This window comes from Triticum aestivum, chromosome 6B (genome assembly GCF_018294505.1).
Source record: "Triticum aestivum cultivar Chinese Spring chromosome 6B, IWGSC CS RefSeq v2.1, whole genome shotgun sequence".
Taxonomy (NCBI): Eukaryota; Viridiplantae; Streptophyta; class Magnoliopsida; order Poales; family Poaceae; genus Triticum; species Triticum aestivum.
Window position 1 is genome coordinate 255,331,607 of NC_057810.1, and position 24,300 is coordinate 255,355,906.

Below are 24,300 nucleotides of genomic sequence, written 5' to 3' on the forward strand. Positions count from 1 at the left end.
TGGATCCACAAAGGCATACTCTCCATGGCTTACTCTGATTTACAAGGATTTTCATATCCCGCGGACCCGCTTGACATGGTTAGTGTGGGATATCCAAGTCTGTTCTGTCAGATCCAAAATTCCTTTGCAACCACAGCAGTTTAACCTCAGTGGCAGTGTTAAAGCATATCGCAGCCTATTACCACAGATGGGTATATCGACCACATGAGAAAAATCAAAAGCCGAACAATCAGCTCAGACCCGGTATACTCACCGACAAAATCAAGTACACGACCAGTCTGTCAGGAAAAGCATTTGTCCGTCAGCCCCCTGTCGGGCTAGTCTCAAGATGTAAATATTTGAGGTATGACATAGCTATAACTCCATGCACCGTTATATTGCTCACACCAGAAGGCAGTCAAATCTTTGGTACATATCTGATGCTCGAGCCAAGGAAATAAATCAAGCTAAATCAGTGCCACCTATGAGCAATCAGATCCCGTCAGAAGATGGACATGATAATTCTCAGCATGTATTGAAGCCAGAAAGCATGCATTTATTTGAAGCAACCCCATGGCAGAAGTAAAAAGGTTTTCATGACCAAAGGAAAAATTTATGCTCATGTCCATTAGATTTCACCGCAGATATGAGAAAATTCACGTCAGTAAAAAGATTTAGTATATGAGCAAAGACCTATCAGAATTTGGGAAAGGTGAAGTAAACCACCCAGAGCAAGGTAAGTTGATCATCTGAAATTCTTGTGGGAACAATAAATAAAGGTGAAAGGATACCCAAGTTGGAAACGGTGTCCTCAAGTCATACTTGTTCCCTGAGCAACAAAATCTCGAGGACGAGATTTATTTAAGGGGGGGAAGGTTTGTAACAGGCTGGTTTTTGGCCTTTTCTTTTTCTTTTGATTTATTTGGTTTTTGCACTATTTTTCTTTTTGGAGTTGTTCCGTGGCCTTGCCACCTGGGAAATCATCCTCATTCCTCCTCCCAAGTGGCTCATCATTCTCAAAACCTTGCCAAGATCATGTCACTTCACTCCTTGACCAAACCCTAAAATCTTTTTCTAGGGAATATTTCTTTTTCCTATTAAAGGAATAACCCTATCTGCCCTAGGTTGTGAAGCAACCTATATTTCTGTCCATCCAAAATTCCCCAACTAATTCTATTAATTCCTTTGGGTCATATGTAGATCAAATATGCCCAAACATTTCCTTGGCCAGTTCAAAAATTATTCCCCAATAATTATTTTTCTATTCTGCCCTAAATGGCACTTTGTGAAGGAAGTGTCATTTATATTTTTCCTATTGGCTCCCATCATTTTTGGGAATGATTATATGTCCAAATAATTGACTCATGCACAAGTTCAACTTTATTTGCCTAGCGAATTTTCGTAAGGGAATTTTCAAAGTTTTTGTCAAACAGAAGGCTTTGTGAAGGAAGTACTAGCTAGGAGTATCCAAATGAGTTAAACTTTTGCAAACTCCTCAATGTGCTCATATTAACCCCCTCCACCCATTTGCAGCCCCATACAATCATCTATGTGGGAACAGGAGCAAATCTTTGATTCTAGCAATATTTTCAGGTTATGAAGCAAGTGTATTTAATATTGCTGCAAAAAATCCTGATAAATTACCAGATTGTTATCCTACCCATAAAACATCTTTCCACCAAATTTGGCATCATTTCAATGAGCCATTTGATCACCAAAATTAATCCAAGTTTCTGGACAGAAATGATTTTTGTGAAGCAAGTGCCATTTTGGCTTGTCCATTTGGCATGAGATTTTTACAGCATCTTCATATGTCCAAATAATCAAGCTTTTCCCAATCTTAGCCCAAGTTGATACCCTATGTGAGAGCATCATCATGATATTAATTTGTGGACCAAATATGCAGTTGTGAAGCAACTATGATTTATCTTGGTCCAAATCTTGTCAAAGTTACCAGGATGAAAGTCCTTCTTACCCTAAACCTCACAGACAAATGCTCTGGCTCCAGTTCCTTTCCTGTTGATCACCAATTCTCACCCAAGTTTACTGCAGTAAACTTCAGAGGGTGATTACCATTTAACCAGAGCATGTTTCACCGATCTACCACCGCAGTTACAACCTACCCATGGAGGACTTACCACTAGACAACATTTGCCAACGCTTGGCATCTTCTCCTCGCCAGCTCACGCAGTGACCATGGCCCTGGCGAGCATTAAACGCGCTCTGCCGCGACCTCGACGCTGTGCTCGTCCATGCTCTCCTCGTCTTGACCCCCAACCTTGTCCAGTGGCCTCCCTGTGATCAACCACGTCGCCCTGACCTCACTCCCCCTCCGTTCGTTTCCTCACCGACGCTCACCGATACTCATCCCCGAACGCCCATGGGAACACAGTGTTTAGTTTGGCTCTAAGCTCACCTCGGCCTCTTCCTCTGCTCCCCTTGCCTCTGTGACCTCTGCGGCTCGTCCGCTCTCTCGTTCGTCGCCTTCCCCGTGCCGTCCCGTGCTCGCTGGCCGTCGCCAGAGCCTTGGCCGGACGTGCACGGCGGAAACCGAGCCCATCCCTCTTGCTCCGGCTATAAATAGCCATCCCCGGCCTCGTCCGAGCACACCACCCGCCTTGCCTCGCTCCACTACTCCTCCCCGACCCCTCCCCTGAACAACTCCAGAGCCCGCCATTGCCGCCATGGCCGCCGCCCCCTGTCCACCTAAATTCGCTTCGAGGCGAGCTCTCCCCCTCCCCATAGCACCTCCAGTGGAATCCCTCAACCACGGCGAGGTTTTCCCGTGCCCTTTCGATCCCGTTCCTCCATCGTAGCCCCGTCTCCAACTTCGCCGGAGCCGCCGTCCGCCTCAGCCGGAGCTCCGCTCGAGCCGTTGCTCTCCGGTGGCCGTGTCCTGCACCAGCAGATGCGGTGGTCCACGCCAAGTCCACCGGTGGTCGGAGCATGGCAAACGATGGCCGGAGCCACCCGGACGAGCGCCGGCATCGGCCCCGTCTTCTGCTTTGTCGGGCGAGCGACGAGGAGAAGAAGGAGGCGGGAGGAGGGCATTGACCATGTGCGTGGGTCCCGCGGCCCCACCAGTCAGCGAGATAAGCCCCGGCCCCTTCCTCGCTGATGTGGATTAGTGGAAATGTATTTCACGAAATACGTTTTTGCTGACCGAAAGCGTATTTCCTCAAGTGCGCATTTTGTTTTTCCTGTTAAGAGCCTGGATGTGAACATTTCTTTACAGATAGGTCCCTGGCAGAAAAACATTCATATCTTTTTAACCATAGCTCCAAATCAGGTGATTCCAAAGCCCACTTCTTCATTCCGTCGAGCCCGTTTTGATAGAACCATTTTCACCATGTTTTGACATTCGGAAAATGTCCATTATGCCCTTGCACTTATTCAGCCCCCTCCGAGAGAGTATGTTTTCCGGCGATTCGTTCCGTGAGTTACTCGCACTTTCTCCTGGTGATTTCTTCCCCCCACCCCCAGGCAAGCCACACCCTCCATTTGCATCACTGGAATGCAGTGACATGGTTTAATTTCTTTAAACTTGTTTAAAATATTGTTTTAGCTACTTGTGATTTGTGCATGGCATTTTCTCGGAGTATTATTTTGATCTTGTTGATGCCATGCTATTGTTTGGATTACTAGGAGTTATGTTTGTAGTTGATGAGTATCATGTTGCCATTGGAGTATTAGCGGTTGATATTATGATTGTTTTCATGATGATATCTGTTATTATATTTTGGAGAATTACTTTGGATGTCATGCTGCCTTTCGATTATTAGTGGTTAGTATGATTATTTTCATGATGCTAGTCGATGTTCTGTTGCTTGGAGTATTAATTTTGGATATGATGTTTACATGTGAATCTTAGCTGGATAGCTTTGTTCTGGTTATTGGAGTAGTAGAGTTATTGTTTTCAGATTCATCATGATAGAAATATTATGCTATCTTTGCAGTATTTTGATATGAGGATATTATGCTCGGATTATTTGTTGGATATTGCTAAGACTTGGATTATAATTTGATAGTTGATATCGGAGTATCAGTTATCACAATTCTATATTTGGGGATAAATTCCATCATTAAGTTGGTCAGGTGCCACCGAACCAGGCTTTCTCAAGTGCAACCACATTTGCCTTTATGGGAAGGCCCTAATGCGATGTTATTTTCGTGTCTCTCGCCGGTGCCTCCAACGAGGGAAGGTTATGGGCGCGCGCTACCCAGATAAGGTAGGCGGACATAGGCCTTGTGTGCCTGTTATTGTTGTTATGTGCACATGTCCCCGTTTGGGACAGTTTATTATTTTGGCCACGATGGTGGCCGTTGGTGTCTTTGGTAGACACGGGGCCACCGAGGACTAGCCCAGTGGGGAGTGAGTCAGAGTGGCCAGGAGAGTGTCATGGAAGTAGATCGGTTTCGTTGGAACGCCGTTGGTCCACCCGAATGGGAGTGCGAGGCCATGTGTTCCGTGGTGTGGGTAAAGTGCACTACCTCTGCAGAGTGTGTTTGTTTAAACTATCGATAGCCGCGTCCTCGGTCATGGGTATGGGTCAGTACTAGGTCACACTGTTCGATCGACACTCACATGACGGAATGACTTATAGGTGATTTATATGTTGATATTTTGAGCAGTACCGATTGGCAGGAAATTGATGATGATGTTGGGGACCAAGTGTTGGTCGTGGTAGTGATCGCCGGAAAGATCACCGTTTGAGACCAAGTGTTGGTCATGGTAGTGATCGCTGGAAAGATCACTGTTCCAGTCCAAGTGTTGGTCATGGTTGCGATCGCCGGAAAGATCACCATTTGGTTACAAGGTAACCCGATCCAAGAGCACGAGGTTGGTCCGTTTGTGATCCGTGAATGATCACCGTTTGGTTTCGATCACGAGGTGATCGAGATGGTATATTGCTTGGCCGATTAGCCAAGAGAGATATGGTTATGGAGATCTGAGATGGTGATTTATCAGTATTGTAGTAGTTCATATCATGCTTAGTAGTTTTTATTGTATCATGGTAGCTGTTAATTTAATTAACATGCTTAATGGTATGTTGTTGTCTTGCCTTGATGTTTTGGTTGTTGTGATCTTGCAAGTACGTTTAATGTACTGACCTGGTGTGTCATGACAGATTGCAGGTGATGTCGTGATTGCTTGATTCCTTGTCGTGGTTTCCGTTCGTGCGAGCTAGATCGTGTCCCAGCCAGAGTCCCTGCAGAGTGGATTTCACTACCTTCGTCATTTTTCTGCTGCTAGAAGATTTCCGCTGCTATGAGTTGTTCTGCTGCTAGCATAGAGCAAGTGTAGTATCGCAGGCGTAGTGTCGCCGTGCTAATGTGAACCTTTGTAACATCAAACCTATGTATTTATCCTTTGTAATAAGAGCTGATTTGTTCTATGTCAAGCAGTACCGTATTCCAGAGACTTCTCCTTGATCTCTGGGCTGGAATACGGGGCGTTCCAGTTTCTGTGAGCCGGGGTGCCACATGCTTGGTATCAGAGCAGGTCTAGCTATAGGACACCCTAGTCAGCACGAGTGGTAGAAACCGGTAGAAATCGGTAGTATAGAGTCTGGCTTGATGATTGCATTTGGTTGCTGCATTTGTTTGTTGCATAGCATGCATATATCCTTAGTATTTGTGACAACGGTTTATCTGGTGAGTGTAGCTGGCATCGGTTCCGATCCACTACAACCCAACCTTTGCATTTCTACAATTCCTTTTTCTTTCGGTGTTTGATGTCATTTCTGTCCCAGTAGAGTGATGCCAACTGATCCCGACACTGTTTGCAAAAATGGTGCTCGGGTATCGCGCCGATGTCTTTCTTTTAGTCCCGTCTATCATTTCGGTGATGGACATGCTTCTATCCCGGATTGTTCTTTTATTTTGTCGTGTTGGCAACCCTTAATGATCTTAGTTATCAAGAAAGGGAAATGTCAGCGGCCTCAGTTTTTCCCTGTTATCCTATTGCTTGGACGAGTACAGATCTTTTTCCGTCTGCTTGATAATAATGTGGTTGCGACCTTTGTGTCCCACTACTTGATTACCGAGTACATCCTCACCTCCAAGCTAGCTCAGGTTGCTACCTGGCTAAGCTAGCACTTGGTGTAGCGCTGTTTACGCCAATTCTTCCACACATTTATTCGTCCTCGTGCACATCGTCACAGCATGCTAGATCGTAGAACCGGAGATCCCGCGAGATTTGTGCGCTTAGGAATTCATGCATATTGTGTGACTAGCAGTAATATGTGACATTGATTGTGTGTGAATTGATTGTTGTTGTGTGTTTTTGTTTAGTTGAGTTTTCTTTTGCTTCTTTCTTTTTGGGCCCCGGTGGTACATTATTTTCCCCTATAAAGAGTTGCTCATCAACTGACACCAGACTTGAAGAAGCAATAAGGATTTCAAATATTTGGAGGAAGCTCAGCTAAACATTATTGTCTACACAGTCAACCGCATTATGGCATTAACATCTGCTCAGAATACCAATGGTGTATTGGATTGACTATCAGCATCGAGTCTACATCAGTACAAAATCCTCACAGCAGTAATGATCCAGCCAGCAGAAAGACAAGTGAGGTATAAGACGAACGATATACTTTTAGACAGAGGAATGGATCATATACAAAGTTTTGGCTCAGTAATGCATGATGCTTGAAATATGTTATCATCCAAAATAAATTCAGAATGTGGTATGCTCAAGGAAGACAGTCAAACCTTTTTTCTCATGCAAATAATCAGCCTCAGAATATTATGGGTGTGTGTATGGATTTCAGTCTGCATATCCATATGAAGTTTTGGATATAAGAAACCCAGTATTCTTCCACACGCTATCGGAAGAAATTTATGATGCAAGGCTCCTCAAATTTTCCTCAGCGTGATATGGGAACAATTTCTGGCCCATGGTACCCAGTCTTTCTCAGCAGAATACCTCGGTAAAAGCTTCTGACAGACGGAAATGAAATTTCCTCAACAAGCCAACCTGAGGAGAAGCTTCTCAAGTATGGAACTCGGGCTTCTCCAGCACAATACTCAGGACAAGCTTCGTGTGTAAGCTATAGAGCCTTCTTCTGCACGATACCCAAACAAAAGATTTGAGAAGAAGTTAACAAGTCTTCCTCAGCAAGCTACTCGGATGGCTTCTCTCGTAAGCCATTCTGTCTGCGTCAGTACCACAATATTGCACCATCCTTAGAGATTATATGAAGAGTTACCAATGTATGGCAGTATCGCTCAAGAACCAGGCTTGCAATTATTTTGTCAGAGGTACAATTCAGTCAAAACATATGCTTACCGCAAGGATCGAGTGTTCGGTGGCATATCCTTCTTATATATGGTGAGCATGCATCCCCAGTCATATAAGTAACTCATACAAGATGCGATAGTGATCCAGAAGATATACCTAAGAAAAGTAAGGATCCCCCAACCTCACGAGTTAGGCAAAGGAAAATGAATATAAGCAGAGATACATCTCATGAAATACAAGGACCGACAAGATCTAGAGATGACATCATATAATCCACAATCTTGGCAATGATCATCAAGGTCATTATTCCCTCAACTGACAAGGGGATATTATAAAACCTTGTCGCCTTCTTGTATGATTGGCCTCAGCAATGAGCTCTGTACAACTAAAAACCACAGATATATGTCATATGTGTGCGGACCCAGGTCAGAAAACAAGCACAAGGAACAATGTCAAAAATATTGCACTACTCACGTCCATGGTCATACGAAGAATCAAGGACAGGAGTGGCCAAGTTATTTCAGTAAGGTATCCTAACAAACAAAATCATGATCGTAAAAAGGATGAGCTTGACAGTAAAGGTATGATGATTTTTGCGCAACCACCAGGGTCCGGATACCCAAGTCAGTTGAAAACCATAATTCTATATGGATCCACAAAGGCATACTCTCCGTGTGGCCTACTCCGTCTTACAAGGATTTTCATATCCCACTGACTCGCTTGACATTGTTAGTGTGGGATATCCAAGTCTGTTCTGTCAGATCCAAAATTCCTTTGCAACCTTAGCAGTTTAACCTCAGCGGTAGTGTTAAAGCATATCGTAGCCTATTACCATAGATGGGTATATCGACCACATGAGAAAAATCAAAGCCGAACAATTAGCTCAGACCCGGTATACTCACCGACAAAATCAAGTACACGACCAGTCTGTCTGGAAAAGCATTTGTCCGTCAGCACCATGTCAGGCCAGTCTGAAGATGTAAATATTTGAGGTATGACACAACTATAACTCCATGCACCTTTATATTGCTCACGCTAGAAGGCAGTCAAATCTTTGGTACATACCTCATGCTCGAGCCAAGGAAATAAATCAAGATAAAATCAGTGCCACCTATGAGCAGTCAGATCCCGTCAGAAGATGGCCATGATAATTCTCAGCATGTATTGAAGCCAGAAATCATGCATTTATTTGAAGCAACCCCATGGCAGAAGTAAAAAGGTTTTCATGACCAAAGGAAAATTTTATGCTTAGGTCCATTGGATTTCACCGCAGATATGAGAAAATTCACGTCAGTAAAAAGATTTAGTATATGAGCAAAGACCTGTCAGAATTTGGGAAAGGTGAAGTAAACCACCCTAGAGCAAGGTAAGTTGATCATCTGAAATTCTTGTGGGAATAATAAATAAAGGAAAAAGGATACCAAGTTGGAAACGGTGTCCTCAAGTCATACTTGTTCCCTGAGCAACCAAATCTCGAGGATGAGATTTCTTTTAGGGGGAAGGTTTGTAACAGCCTGGTTTTTGGCCGTTTCTTTTTCTTTTTATTTATTTGGTTTTTGCTCTGTTTTTCTTTTTGGAGTGGTTCCATGGCCTTGCTACCTGGGAAATCATCCTCATTCCTAATCCCAAGTGGCTCATCATTCTCAAAACCTTGCCAAGATCATGTCACTTTACTCCTTGACCAAACCCTAAAATCTTTTTCTAGGGAATATTAATTTTTCCAATTAAATGAATAACCCTATCGGCCCTAGGTTGTGAAGCAACCTATATTTCTATCCATCCAAAAATCCCCAAATAATTCTCATAATTCCTTTGGCTCATATGTAGCTCAAATATGCCCAAACATTTCCTCGGCCAGTTCAAAAATAATTCCCCAATAATTATTTTTCTATTCCGCCCTAAATGGCACTTTGTGAAGGAAGTGTCATTTCTATTTTTCCTACTGGCTCCCAACCTTTTTGGGCATGATTATATGTGAAAAATATTTGCCTCATGCACAAGTTCAACTTTATTTGCCTAGCCAATTTTCCTCAGGGAATTTTCAAAGTTTCTGCCAGACAGAAGGCTTTGTGAAGGAAGTACTAGCTAGGAGTATCCAAATGAGTTGAACTTTTGAACACTCCTTAATGTGCTCATATTAACCCCTCCACCCATTTTCAGCCACATCCAATCATCTATGTGAGCACAGGATCAAATCTTTGATTCTGGCAATATTTTCAGGTTGTGAAGCAAGTGTATTTAATATTGCTGCAAAAATCCTGATAATTTACTAGATTGTTCTCCTACCCATAAAAAAATCTCTCCACCCAATTTGATATCATTACAATGAGCCATTTGATCACCAAAATTATTCCAAGTTTCTGGACGGAAATTATGTTTGTGAGGCAAGTGCCATTTTGGCTTGTCCATTTGGCATGAGTTTTTTACAGCATCTTCATATGTACAAATAATCAAGCTTTGCCCAATCTTAGCCCAAGTTGATACTCTATGTGAGAGAATCATCATGATCTTCATTTCTGGCACAAATATGCAGTTGCGAAGCAACTATGATTTATCTTGGTCCAAATCTTGTCAAAGTTACCAGGATGAGAGTCCTTCTTACACTAAACCTCACAGACAAACTCTCTGGCTCCAGTTCCTTTCCTGTTGATCACGAGTTCTCACCCAAGTTTACTACACTAAACTTTAGAGGGTGATTACCATTTAACCAGAGCATGTTTCACCGATCTACCACCACAGTTACAACCTACCCAGGGAGGACTTACCACTAGACAACATTTTCCAACCCTTGGCGTATTCTTCTCGCCAGCTCACGCGGTGACCATGGCCCTGGCGAGCATTAAACACACTCTGGCGCGACCTCGGCGCTGTGCTCGTCCATGCTCTCCTCCTCTCGACCCCCAACTTTGTCCAGTGGCCTCCCCCTGATCAACAGCTTCGCCCTGACCTCACTCCCCCTCCATTAGTTTCCTCAATGATGCTGACCGATGCTCGCCGCTGAACGCCCACAGGGGCACAGTGTTTCATTTGGCTCCGAGCTCACCTTGGCCTCTTCATCTGCTCCCCTCGACTCCATGACCTCTGCGGCTCGTCCGCTCTCTCGCTCGTCGCCTTCTCCTTGCCCTCCCGTGCTCGCTGGCCATCGCCAGAGCCTCGGCCGGACATGCCCGACGGCAACCGAGCCCATCCCTCTCGCCCCGGCTATAAATAGCCATCCCCGGCCTCGTCCGAGCTCACCTCTCGCCTTGCCTTGCTCCACTACTCCTCCCCGACCCCTCCCCTGAGCTCCAAGAGCTCTTGAGCCCGCCATTTCCGCCATGGCCGCCGCCCCCTGTCCACCTAAATTCACTCTGCGGCGAGCTCTCCCCCTCCCCATAACACCTCCAGCGGAATCCCTTAACCACGGGGAGGTTTCCCCATGCCCTTCCGATCCTGTTCCTCCACCGTAGCCCCGTCTCCAACTTCGTCGGAGCCGTCGTCCGCCTCAGCCGGAGCTCCGCTCGAGCCGTTGCTCTCCATTGGTCGTGTCCTGCACCAGCAGATGCGTTAGTACACACAAAGTCCATCGGTGGTCGGAGCATGGCAAACGATGGCCGGAGCCACCCGGACGAGCGCCGGCGCCGGCCCCGTCTTCTGCTCCATCGGGCGAGCGAAGAGGAGAAGCAGAACACTACAAAAAAAGACACATCCGTGACATTTTGGGTTGAACAATTTTTTTTATTTCATACAGATGACACTTCTATGACGATAATTGTGACAAAACCAGGTATCATCATAGATGTGGTGGGTCCAACTTCTATGACAAAAAATCATGACAAAAAATGGTCTTTTCGTCCTGGGCGGGCGGGAGACGCGGTTGCATGACATTCTTTGGGCCGTCCATGACGGGAAAAACCGTGGTAGAAGCGAGGGGGGGGGGGGTAATTTCGGGGAGTTCCCGGTTACGGTGGGATGTCGGGGTCCGAGCGATGCGCGTTTCTCTCGTACACGTACGCACGTGTGTGAGAGGCGTTGGCTCTAACTGAACCCGAGTGAGGCGTTGGGCTCTAACTGAACCCGAGCGATTGCACTGCAGTCTACGCGTTACTGAACCCGAGCGATCGATCAATGGCTGTTAACTGAACCCGATCGAGCGATTCCTTCGCTGCTGCTGCTAACTGAAGCCGATCGATTGGATGAACAGTGAGCATTGCCGGGGGGGTTGGATGAATAGTGAGCGGTGGCGTTGCCTCTGGATAAACAGGACCCCGTGGTGTGGAGGGCTGGATGAACAGTAGACATTGGAGGGGTGCCCGTGGAGGGGTGGTTGAACAGGACCCCGTGGTGCGGAGGGCTGGATGAACAGTAGACAGTGGAGGGGTGCCCGTGGAGGGGTGGTTGAACAATAGCTGGTGGAGTAGCGCGCGGTGGAGGCTGGATGAACAGGAGCCCGTGGAGGCTGGAGGAGGTCGACGGTAGCCCGTGGAGGCTGGAGGAGGTCGATGGTGGAGATGAACAGTATCCCGTGGAGTCCAGTTTTGCGGTACGCCACACCCCTCCCGATGAACAGGACCCCCGTTTCGAACGTAGTGCTCCAACACAAGTCCGTTTCATCCTTTTTGCGGTACACCACACCCCTCCCCATCAACAGGACCCCCTGTTTCGACCGTAGGAGGTCCGTTTTGCCGTACGCCACACCCCTCCCGATCAACAGGACCCCCGTTTCGACCACAGGAGGTCCGTTTCCTCCGTCTTGCGATACGCCACACCCCTCCCGATCAACAGGACCCCGTTCCGAACGTAGCAGGTCTGTTTCCTCCATTGTGCGGTACGCCAGGCCTCGTTTCCATCGCCTGTTCCGTCCAAGCCCTCCCGATGAACACGACCACGCATTCCGTTCCGACCCAGCCGGTTGGCTCCCACGCATTCCGTTGCCTCCCGATGGACACGACGCATTCCGTTGCCTCCCCATGAACACGACGCATTCCGTTGCCTCCCCTTGAACACGACGCATTACGTTGCCTCCCCATGAACACGACAATGACGCTGTTTCTCCGTTTCGACCCAGCCATGAACACGAGCCCTGGACGTACGTATGCGCGTGTAGGCATTCGAGACCCTGCCTGTATGTACGTACGTGGCCGTATTTTCTTTCTTGCACCCTGGCCGTTGTACATACGTGTACATGCTACGTGCGCGCCTCTACTATGACACGTGCGCGCCTCTACATCCACCAGTATATATGTACGTACACGTTCGCGACCAGAATGACAACACTACGTACGCTTCGACCAGGTGGGTCCCGACTATCAGGCACTTCCTTGCGTGCGAAGATGTAGCCGGTGGGTCCCAGCAGTCAGGGGGCGAATCTTTCTTTTGCCCGAACGCACTTCCTTGCGTGCGAAGGTGTAGCTGGTGGGTCCCAGCAGTCAGGGGGCGAATCGTTTTTTTGCCCGGACGCACTTCCTTGCATGCGAAGATGAAGATGGTGGGTCCCAACGGTCAGGGGGAAACGTTTTTTCACGAAATACAGTGGCCCGTCTGGTGGGTCCCAGCTGTCAGGTGGAGGAATCATTATTTTCCACGTAATAAGGAGGCAATTCCTTGCTGCGGCCGTGGACCCAGCTGTCAGCCTCTCCACGTACAGTCCACGTCCGATGGAAGTCGTTCCTTGACCACGTTGACCAGGCCGCACCGAGAGCACCACGGCGGTGGACGACGGCGAGGCCTAGGAAGGGGACGACGCGGAGCCGGGGAAGACGCGTGAGTGGAAGCCCGCGCGGAGAGGAGTATGAGGGTTCACTAGTTAGGCTGCGGTGTGAGGTTGCTGTCACCGCAGGGCCTGGCCAGCGGTGGGAATAGTAGGGGGCGGTGAGGTCTCCGCGGTAGCACAACGGGCACGGGAGGCAGGAGCATGCGGCATGACCGGCGCTGCTTTGGGCGGCTGGAGCGAGAAGACCAGAGGTTGAAGAAGCACTACGGCTGTTGGATGGACATCTTACGGTCACTGGAGCTAGAATCGTTCATATTGACTAAGTTGACAAAGCCCTCCATCCCCGTCAACTTAGTTGGCCCACAAGTCATCCTCCCACTATGGTGGGTCCTAGCTAGCAGGGGGTATTCATTTTTTTGTGCGTAATAAGGAGGCACTTCCTTGCGTGCGAAGATATAGCTGGTGGGTCCGACATGTCAGCGGGGGGAACTTTTTTACGCGAAATACAGAGGCCCTTCCAGTGGGTCCCAGCTGTCAGGTGGAGGAATCATTATTTTGCGCATACAGTCCACGACTGATGGATGTCGTTCATTGACCACATTGATCATGCCGCACCGAGAGCACCATGACGGTGGACGACGGCGAGGCCTAGGAAGCGAATGACACGAAACCAGGGAAGACTCAGCAATGGTTGCCCACGCGGTGGGGAGTGCGAGGTTTTACTGGTCCGGCTGCCATCGCCGGAAAATAACAGGTGGTGTGGGTGAGTAGAGGAATGGCCTAGCCAGCAATGAAGTAGGGTGGGGCGGTGCGGCCTGTGCTGCAGCATAGCCGGCCACGGGAGGCGGGAGCAGGCAGTCGCACCAGAGCTGGTTTGGGCGGCTGGAGCAAGAAGATCAGATATTGAAGAAGCAGCACGGCCGTTGGATTAACATCCAACGGTCACTGCTGCTAGAATGGTTTGTGGACTAAGTTGACAAAGCCAAAGTACACGTCAACCTAGTAGACCCACAAGTCAGCCTCCAAATCTGTCCCAAACAGCCTACAGCCCGAAATTTCTAGCGAGATTCTAATTAATTTTAAATCTAAATATACCTTACTTTAAATTCAATGAAATTTTACCCGCACAAAAACAATGAAATTTAAAATATCAAAATCCGAAAGAAAACAGTATTTTGGAACTAATTGCATGTTTGCTGTATTTTTTCATTTTACAGCCCATTTATTATTACTTATAGCCCATTTCTTATTACTTATAGCCCATTTTCTGGGCAAAATGCATCCCTCCTCGTCTTGAAAGATTTTCGGCCCAGCAGGTCATAGAAAAGCAAGTAGGCCTACGTTGGTTATTCTGCAGAAAACAAAATAGCTGGCTAGCCATTTTCAGAAAGGAAAAAAAGAAACGGGGCTGGTCATGTGTTAAACATATGAAATAAAAGCCTGGGGTAGACGGGCCACGGGTCCCGCACAACCCAGTTGATACCCTCCTCCGTCCCGAAAAAACAAAATTATTGCGCGCGCTGCTGGGTCCCTACTATCATCCTCACCATGTACAGTCATCTCCTTATTCCTCTCGGTTGTTGACCATGTTGACAACAATGGAGGGCGGCGCCACGACGAGCGAACCAAGGCAGAGGACGATGGTGAGGCCTCGGACGGGAACGAACAGGAGCCGGGTAAGATAACAGCCAGCCGTGGGAGGCGGGAGCAGGCGGTCCCACTGGCGCTGGTTTGGCTTTGGTGGCTCGAGGAAGAAGAGCCTGAAGAAACGTGACAGACATTGAATGTCAATCCAACGGTCAAGGTTGGCACAATCGTTTGTTGACTAAGAGGACAGCAAGTAGCATACTTTTTTATATATTGGAAGAAAACTGCAAGGAAAATCTGTTCGTCTGCCGTCCTCCTCACAGGGAACGTTCGCCACATAAGTGACTAGCACCCTTGGTTTTCAACCGAGAGGTCTTGGGTTCGAGTCCCAGGAACTCTCAATTTTGTCCTTCTTTCTTCCTCGCAAAAAAGGGAAAGAAAATCAAAGACTTGGGAAAGCGTACAGAACAAGCTGGTGTACCAATAAAGAGACGTTGTTGAGTTTTAGAAAAAAGAAAGACGTTCTCTTGTAGCTGGTTCGAATCCAAACCTAGACTATGACTATATATGGTGCTATGCTACTCTGCAAGTAATGAAACTGACATATCCAATGTTCGCTTCTCCTCTTCTCTACTTACTCTGCCTTGCATCAGAACCTCTGGCCGCAGCAACCATGTCCGCTGGTTGCTCATCCACCTGCTCTTCAGCAGGCAACAACTAGATATGTGCCAAGTCACCACCCGTACCATCGCCTGTGGGTCTCATCACACCCCCGCCGGCACGCGCACCGCAGCTGATTGCTCATCGCAACCCGCTGCCGTTGGTGTGGTGCCACTGCTGCAAATCACGCAGACTCATCCGTCGCGTCTCAACCACAATCCGGAACCCTGGCCGAGTCTTCTACAAATGCCCGAATCATGGGGTAATAATATGTTTAAGTGTTGTTCTGCTGCTTTCAGTTCCTGATTTTTTTAATAGTTTGGTTGATGATCTTCCAATTTGATTCGTGCGAAAAGGGAAGATTCGTGTGATTTGTATTTCTGGGAAGTTGCTAATGTGGGGGAATGCAACTATGCTGATTATTTGGTTAGCCGAGGAATCCCAATACCAGCAGGTTGGGGTGTTCGACAAGTAACTGAAGGAACAACAGAAGAGGAAGATGCAGACCAGAAGGTTAAAGATGCAGTTCCTCTGATCATGGCCAAGCAACAGCTGTTGAACGGCCTTGACAGCAATGAGGAGATGAAAGAGCTTGTGAAGATAATGGGCAGAATTGATGTGCTCTGTAGGATGATTGTCTCTTTATTTGCAGTTCATGTAGCACTCGTGATGTATTCAGTGGCTACGACATGAGCACTTTGCTGAAACTAGTAATGAATGAAACCTGTGTAGCAGGCTGGGCATAGTGTTGTGAACATCTAATGATTTCTATTAATGGAAATCAGGGGGTATCCCCTTTTTCTCATATAAATAAATAAATAGAAGAGGCCCTGTCAGGTCAGCTTTGTTCATTCGAAGACGTCGAGCAAATTGCTGTCCAACAGCAAACTATGTCATCAAATTCAAGTTTCACAGCCAAATATGAGTACAACTAAACAACAATGTCATCATGTTTTAGTTGTCATACCATCACCAAACACAAATCAGCATAAATAACAAGTGATGTTCTCACAGCAAAATACTAAACAACATGTTCATCAGGTTTCAGTTGGCATAGAAAACACAATTTCACATAGTAGTTAAAAAAACATCTTCTGACAGCAAATACACAAAAGCAATGTAATCATCATCCACAGCAGTAGCGTCAACATCTTCGCCATGTGTATCAGTCTGAATCGTAATTCCCCACGGTGTCATCTTCTTCTTCGTCCTCAACGTCCTCGAACGTTGGCTTCTTCTTGATCAACTCTTGTATGTCCACAACAGGACATGCAATCTTTTCGCCGGCGTCGTTGACGTGATGGTTCTCAAAGATATTAGGAACATCAGTGTTATCTTGTACATCAGGAGTAGTGTAAGCATCATCTTGTTGTGCAACTTCATTAAACAAATTCCTCTGCTCAAACCTTTGCAATACTCTCTAGTCATTGCTACGGGCAAATGTGTCTTCCAGGAAAAATATCTGTGTTGCTTGATTTTCCAAAATAAAAGGCTCGTTGGTCTAGTACACCGCCTTGACATTGATGGATTTGAAATAATCATCAGCTCTGGGTTTTGCGATCCTGGAAAACAGGTTATACCAACGACAGCACAACAGAACCACACACCGATGATCCTCGAAGCTGGAGATATACTGCAATTGAACAATGTTTGTTATGTTAGCATACATTTCAGTTGTCTCTTTGTCTCTTCCTGCCTTCGTCTCATGCAAGGGTGTTGTAGCACACATCTCCAACAATGGCAGATTCATAATGTCTTACCCGAGTATCAGGACAAATTGCTAGTGAGTAAAGGGCATCATCAACTGCCTGCCCATCCTCCTGCATCTTCTTAACCTTTTAGAAAATAGACAAGCTGATCATCTTATGTACTCAATATATTAAAAAAACTAACAGTGCACTTGAAAAGCTTACATGGTTCTTGAACCATTTCACAAATCCTGCCATAACCAGCTTGTCAATGTTTCTTGGATTTTGCGGTAGTAACTTCTCTTTGTAGATGCTGCACAACATAGTGATCGCGTCAAACATCTAAATATATAAGAATGTGCTGCAAGTTTAGTAGATTACGATGTATAAGCTGCAGTACTGCACTTACTTGATATATGGTAGTATCTCAGGACAGTTATTCAACACATACCAAACCATTTTGTCCAAATATTTAGGTTTGTCCTCTTGTCGACTCTTCCCTGTAACTCAAACAGAATAATCGAAAACATTGAGCCCGGGATTGTCTTCAACCACCTCTTTGCTAAGCTGATCAGCTATTTCAATGTATTTTGAGCAGAATGTCAACGCTTCTGTAGCAATGTAGGCCTCTGCAATGGAACCCTCGGGTTTAGCTCTATTCCTAACATAGCCCTTGAAAGTGCCTAGCTGCCTTTCAATAGGGTACATCCAGCCATACTATACTGGACCTCTAAGTAGTGCCTCATCAGGTAGATGAACAGCCAAATGCACCATCACATCAAAGAAGGCTGGAGGATATATCTTCTCAAGGTCGCATAGGATAGTTGGTATCTTGTCTCTAAGACGCTCCAAAGCATCTATCCTGATATTTCTACTGCAGAGTTCCCTGAAGAATTGTCCCAACTCTACAACTGCTCTGTATAAGTTAGGGCGGCCCAATCCTCTAAGGGTAATAGGTAAAACCCTTTGAAGTAGGACGTGCCAGTCATGAGTTTTCAACCCTTGTACCTTGTTTCCATCTGCACTGACTCTCCTTTCAGGGTTGGAAGCAAATCCATGTGGGAATCTCACATGTGACAGGACCTCGCAGAATTCTTTTCTTTTTACCTTGTCCAAGACGTACACAACTGGTGCCATATCCTGTGGTTTACCTTCATCTTGCACCTGCAAATCCTTTCTGATACCCAGGTGTGTCAAATCAATCCTAGACTTTAAGGTATCTTTCGTCTTGCCTTCAATATTAAGAAGTGTGCCGATAATGCTATCACATATATTTTTCTCGATGTGCATCACATCAAGATTATGCCGCAGATCCAAATCTTTCAAATACTCCAAGTCCCATAAAGTGGACCTACGGGTAAACAATAATCTCTCTTCTACCCTGCCATGCTTCCTTTTCCCGCTACCATTACCAGGATGGTTTCCTGATGTAATATGTCTGACCTTCTCTAATTCCACTTGCAACTCATCGGCGGTGAGCCTCTTTGGCGAATCATGGTTTTCATGCTTTGCATTGAACACATGTCTTTGGTATTTTCTAGGATGCGGCTTGTCCTTGGCAAGGAAACAATGGTGTCCAATGTAACAGATCTTGCTAAGTATTGCGTATGACAGTGGATTCCTATCACAGCGAACACATGCATTGTAACCATGTGTCGTTCGCCCTGACATAGGGCCCAAAGCCGGATAATCATGGATGCACCAAATTATATCAGCACGCAGAAAGAAATCAGCTGGTGGGCTGCTATATAGGTCTTGAGTGAGAACACCCTTCCATAGCTGTTGAAGTTCCTCCACAAGAGGCTCCATGAACAAATCAAAATCCTTTCCAGGACTTATTGGACCTGGGATGAGCAAGGCCATCATGTAGTTTGATTCTTTGGTGCAGACATTTGGAGGCATGTTGTAAGGGATAACAAGCACTGGCCACATGCTATATGTGGCGCTCTGGTGGCCAAATGGGTTAAATCCATCTGAAGCTAAGCCAAGTCTAATGTTTCTCGGGTCAGCAGCAAACTCTTTGTGTTTATCATTGAAGCTTTTCCACTCACTACCATGAGATGGATGGCTCATTACATTCTGATTTATGTACTCCTGGTTCCAAGAATGCCACAATACATCCTATCTTGTTTCAGCATCATGAAACAACCTCTGCAATCTTGGTGTAATTGGAAAATTTCTCAGAACATTATGAGGAATCCTCTTCACAGCATCGCCATCTTTCCATCTTTATGATTTGCATTTCGGGCATTCACTTAAGTTGGTATAATCCTTCCGGAACAGAACACAATTATTCTTACAGACATGGATCATATCATATCTAATTCCAACTGCATGAAGGAAATTCTTCATTTTACTGTAGGTGTGTGGCAGCTCAGATGCATCTGGGAAAGATTTGCGGAAAGTAGCCAACATCGCATCGAATGATGTGTTGGTCATCCGTTCAGATGTCTTCACCTGAAGAAAGGTGACCATAGCTGAGAATACTGACACCTTATTTCCTGGGGTGACAACAACATTGCATTGTTCCAACATGCGGGCCCACCGTTTTTCTTCTGCAGGTGAAAGTTCACGGAATGCACTAGCATTTCGTAACATTGTTTCAATGTTGGTCAAACTCACTGGCTCCGCCACCACCACCTCCTCCTCCTCTTCCACCTAAGCATCAGGCAGATCAAGATGGTGATCTGCTGCTTCCACGTAGTCAATAATATTGACGTGCACAGCTTCACCATGACGAACCCACCTAGTATATGTGACTGACATCGCATACAAGTGTTGATGATTTTGCACAGTTGACTGGGGTCTTGTAACTGAATTCATACAACTGCTACACTGGCAGAGCACATCTGTTTTCGGACCACCGTACTCAGCTCTGATAAAGTTCATGAAGTTTTCAACCCCCTCGACATATGCAGCGGAGAATCTTCGAGCAGAAGTTATCCAAGTCCTATCCATCTGTTAGACATACAAATTAGTTCTTCTACTAGATATTACAGGAAAAACATATATGCTTTTTTATGAAGGCCAGAAAAAAAATACCTAGGTCGATGTCTAAAGCCATGACAAGATATTCGGACGAGCAGATCTAAGTAAAGAAATATATGTAGTGCCAATTCAGCAAACAGATTTGAGTGCCAAACTATGGCAGGCTGTTTCAGCAGTCAATGAGGTCGAGCACACAACCATCAAACTATCGAAGGCCATCGCAGCAACAAAGATTGGCTACTAGACCATGGCAATCTACGTCACAATAAATATATGGCAGGATATTTTAGCAACTGGCCTTGGCATGCCATCTCAGCTAAGCAGATTGAGTGCAGAACAGGTCAAGGAAGCTTCTTAAGCAGAGCATATTGACGGTAAACTACTTCAGCAAATAGTGAGATTAACAGCGTCTATCAGCTAACATTCAGCGCTACACCGACATGAACGGGGCCTCAGTCTAGAATGCGCGTACCGTGGGAGAAGCTGACCGCCATGCGTCTCCACACGAACATCGCCAGCGGTGGCGGCGCTAACCGTTGTGTGCCTCCACAAGAACGTAGCCAGAGGTGGCGGCGTGGCTAGAGGACGACAGTCTGCGAGAGCGTATTGTGGGAGAGCGAGGATCGCCGAACCGCGGCGCCGCCGTATCGGCACGGCGGGGAGGGCGGCTTTGGCAGAGCGAATGGAATGGATGGGGACAGGGGGGAGGGGGGTTTGGGGAATATTTTTGGCTAGTTGGCCAAAGGGCGGTTGAATCGGATTTCGGGGGAATTTTTGGGTGTGGTGGGGGGGTAGGTTTTTCGCGCGGTGGGCGGGGGGAGTTTGGCGCATGGTTGGTTTCTCCAAGTGCAGTCCCACGTGTCAGTGAAGAGGCAAGCCGAAGCGCGTTCCGTTTGTGTGAGCCGTGTGCAGGACCGAACGTGTGTGGGGTGCAATGCGACCGTGACAGGAGTTCTATGAGTGTACCGCCTTTTTTCCTTTTAAACTAGGTGCTTCACCCCCTGAAAGTGCAACTATCCCTAGGTGGTTTTGGTAATTCATAACAACATATAGCTCATTGAGCTAATGCTATTCCAACACTATTATTTCAGGAAAGCTCAATGAATGGCATGGCATGGATGATGAAAGTGGATCCCTCAAAATACTAAGGACAAAGGATTGGCTCAAGCTTAAAAGCTCAAGAATCTTCATTTAATATTTTAGTGATCCAAGATCACATTGAGTCTATAGGAAAAGCCAATACTATCAAGGAGGGATGAGGTGTTGCTTAATGAGCCTCTTGCTTCATGTGCTTAGTGATATGCTCCAAAAACCCTCAACTACTTTCTCACATCCACAAATGACCTAAATCCAAAGCCAAAATTGGTCACACCGATTCTTCCTATCTGGCGCCACCGATTTCAAATGTCATAGCCACTGCCACAAACCCTAGGCAAATCGGTTCTACCGATAGGGATCTCGGTCTCACCGAGATGGGATTGTAATCTCTCTGTTTCCCTTCGTAACGTTTTGGTCAAACCGAAGTGAGTGATCGGTCCCACCGAGATTGCAATGTAAACTCTCTGTTTCACTCTTGTAACATTTCGGTCTCACCAAAAAGAGCAAATCGGTCCCATCGAGTTTACCTGACCAACTCTCTGGTTAGCTAATTACCAACGTCGGTCTCACCGAGTTTGTGTAATCGGTCTTACCGAGATTACGTTATGCCCTAACCCTAACCGAATCGGTCTCACCGAGTTGCATGTCAGTCCCACCGAAAATCACTAACGGTCTCTAGATTTACTAAATCGGTCCGACCGAGTCTGTTGAATCGGTCCCACCGAGTTTGGTAAATTGTGTGTAACGGTTAGATTTTGTGTGGAGGCTATATATACCCCTCCACCTCCTCTTCATTCGTAGAGAGAGCCATCAGACTAAACCTACACTTCCAACTTACCATTTCTGAGAGAGAACCACCTACTCATGTGTTGAGGCCAAGATATTCCATTCCTACCATATGAATCTTGATCTCTAGCCTTCCCCAAGTTGCTTTCCACTCAAATCTTCTTTCCATCAAATCCAAATCCTATGAGAGAGAGTTGAGTGTTGGGGAGACTATCATTTGAAGCACAAGAGCAAGGTGTTCATCATCAACGCACCATTTGTTACTTCTTGGAGAGTGGTGTCTCCTAGATTCGCTAGGTATCACTTGGGAGCCTCCGACAAGATTGTGGAGTTGCACCAAGGAGTTTGTAAGGGCAAGGAGATCGCCTACTTCGCGAAGATCTACCGCTAGTGAGGCAAGTCCTTCGTGGGCGACGGCCATGGTGGGATAGACAAGGTTGCTTCTTCGTGGACTCTTCATGGGTGGAGCCCTCCATGGACTCGCGCAACCGTTACCCTTCGTGGATTGAAGTCTCCATCAACGTGGATGTACGATAGCACCACCTATCGGAACCACGCCAAAAACATCCGCCTCTCCAACTGCGTTTGAATCCTCCAAACCCTTCCCTTTACTTTCTTGCAAGTGCATGCTTTAATTTCCGCTGCTCATATACTCTTTGCATGCTTGCTTGAATTGTGTGATGATTGCTTGACTTGTCCTAAGATAGCTAAAATCTGCCAAACTCTAAAATTGGGAAAAGGTTAAGTTTTTAATTGGTCAAGTAGTCTAATCACCCCCCCTCTAGACATACTTCAAGGTCCTACAAGTGGTATCAGAGCTTTGGTCTCCATTTGCTTTGATTTCCATAGCTTTTGGTGGTCATAGCCTTGGTTTCACAACCTAGGAGAGTATGGCGTCTAGCGAGGGTAATTATCACCGTAGAGGTCCTTACTTTGATGGTACTAATTTTGCTAGTTGGAAGCATATGATGAAAATGCATATTCTTGGACATAACCCCGCCGTTTGGGCTATTATTTGTATTGGCTTGCAAGGTGAATTCTTTGATGGGAGAGAGCCGAACCGTGAATCTAATGCGGAAGAATTGAAGATACTGCAATACAACGCTCAAGCTTGTGACATCATCTTCAACAGATTGTGCTCCGAAGAATTCAACAAAATCAGCCGTCTTGAGAATGCGGGAAATTTGGGACACTTTGATTGATATGCACGAAGGTACCGAATCCGTCAAGGAATCCAAGTTGGATGTGCTCCAAAGTCAGCTTGACAAGTTCAAAATGAAGGATGGTGAAGGTGTCGCTGAAATGTACTCTAGGCTTGCTCTTATTACAAATGAGATTGCCGGCTTAGGGAGTGAAGAGATGACCAACAGATTCATCATCAAGAAGATCCTAAGAGCATTTGATGGAAAGTATGATACCATGTGCACATTGATCCAGATGATGCCAAACTACAAAGATCTCAACCAACGGAAGTCATTGGGAGGATTGTTGCTCATGAGATGTCACTCAAGGATAAGGAGGAACTTCACAACAAGTCAAGTGGTGCTTACAAAGCCTCAAGTGAAACCCCACATCATCAAGTGAGAAGCAAACCTTCAACAAAGAATTGAGCTTAATGGTAAAGAACTTCAACAAATTCTACAACAGTAGAAGCAAAGAAAGAAGCTCTAAGTCAAGGTCTTACCATGACAAAAGATCTTCTAGTCGAGAGCGCAATTGCTACAATTGTGGGAGGCCTGGACACTATTCTAATGAGTGTATGGCACACTACAAAAGAAGAGAATATTCTCCAAAAAGAAGAAGCAAAAGAGAAGAATCACCACCAAGAGAGAGGAGGAGTAGAGATGATCATTATGAATGAAGAACCTCACGGAGAAGCAAACATTCGGAAAGGAAGGACAAGTCATCAATGAGTTATACAAAACGAAGACATCAAGCTCATGTTGGTGAATGGGTTTCCGGCTCCAACTCCGACAAACACTCCGAGAGAAGCAATCACTCTGACTGCGAGTATACTCAAGATGAAGGCGTTGCTAGTCTAGCACTTGTGTCAACCAACTCCTAAGACATATTTGATTCACCAAATGAAGGAATTGGAAGATGCTTCATGGCCAAAGGTCCAAAGGTAACACATCCTGAGTATGTTGATTTCAATAGTCATGAAGATTACTTTCTTGTGGATGATGATTTACTTGTTGACAACTCTAGTGATGAATAATATGATGAAACGTCAATTAATCATGCTAAACAAGATAAAACGAATGGCAATGATAAGGAGAAGATTGAGCTTCTAACTAAAGAACTAAACACTCTTAAGTTGGCTCATGAAACTATCTTCGAAGATCATCGAGAACTTTTAAGGGCTCATGAGAAGTTACGCTTTGAAAAGCTCAATCTTGAGCAAGAGCATGAGTTCTTAAAACCAATCAATGATGATCTTCGTAAGAAGAGTTCTTCTTACATTGCCAGGCGTTTACTCCTATCTACTTACATGCCTTAAGTCAAGTCTAGTAACAAGAACAAGAAAGATACTTCCTCTAGTAGTAACAATAATAATGTCAAATCCAATATTGTTGCTT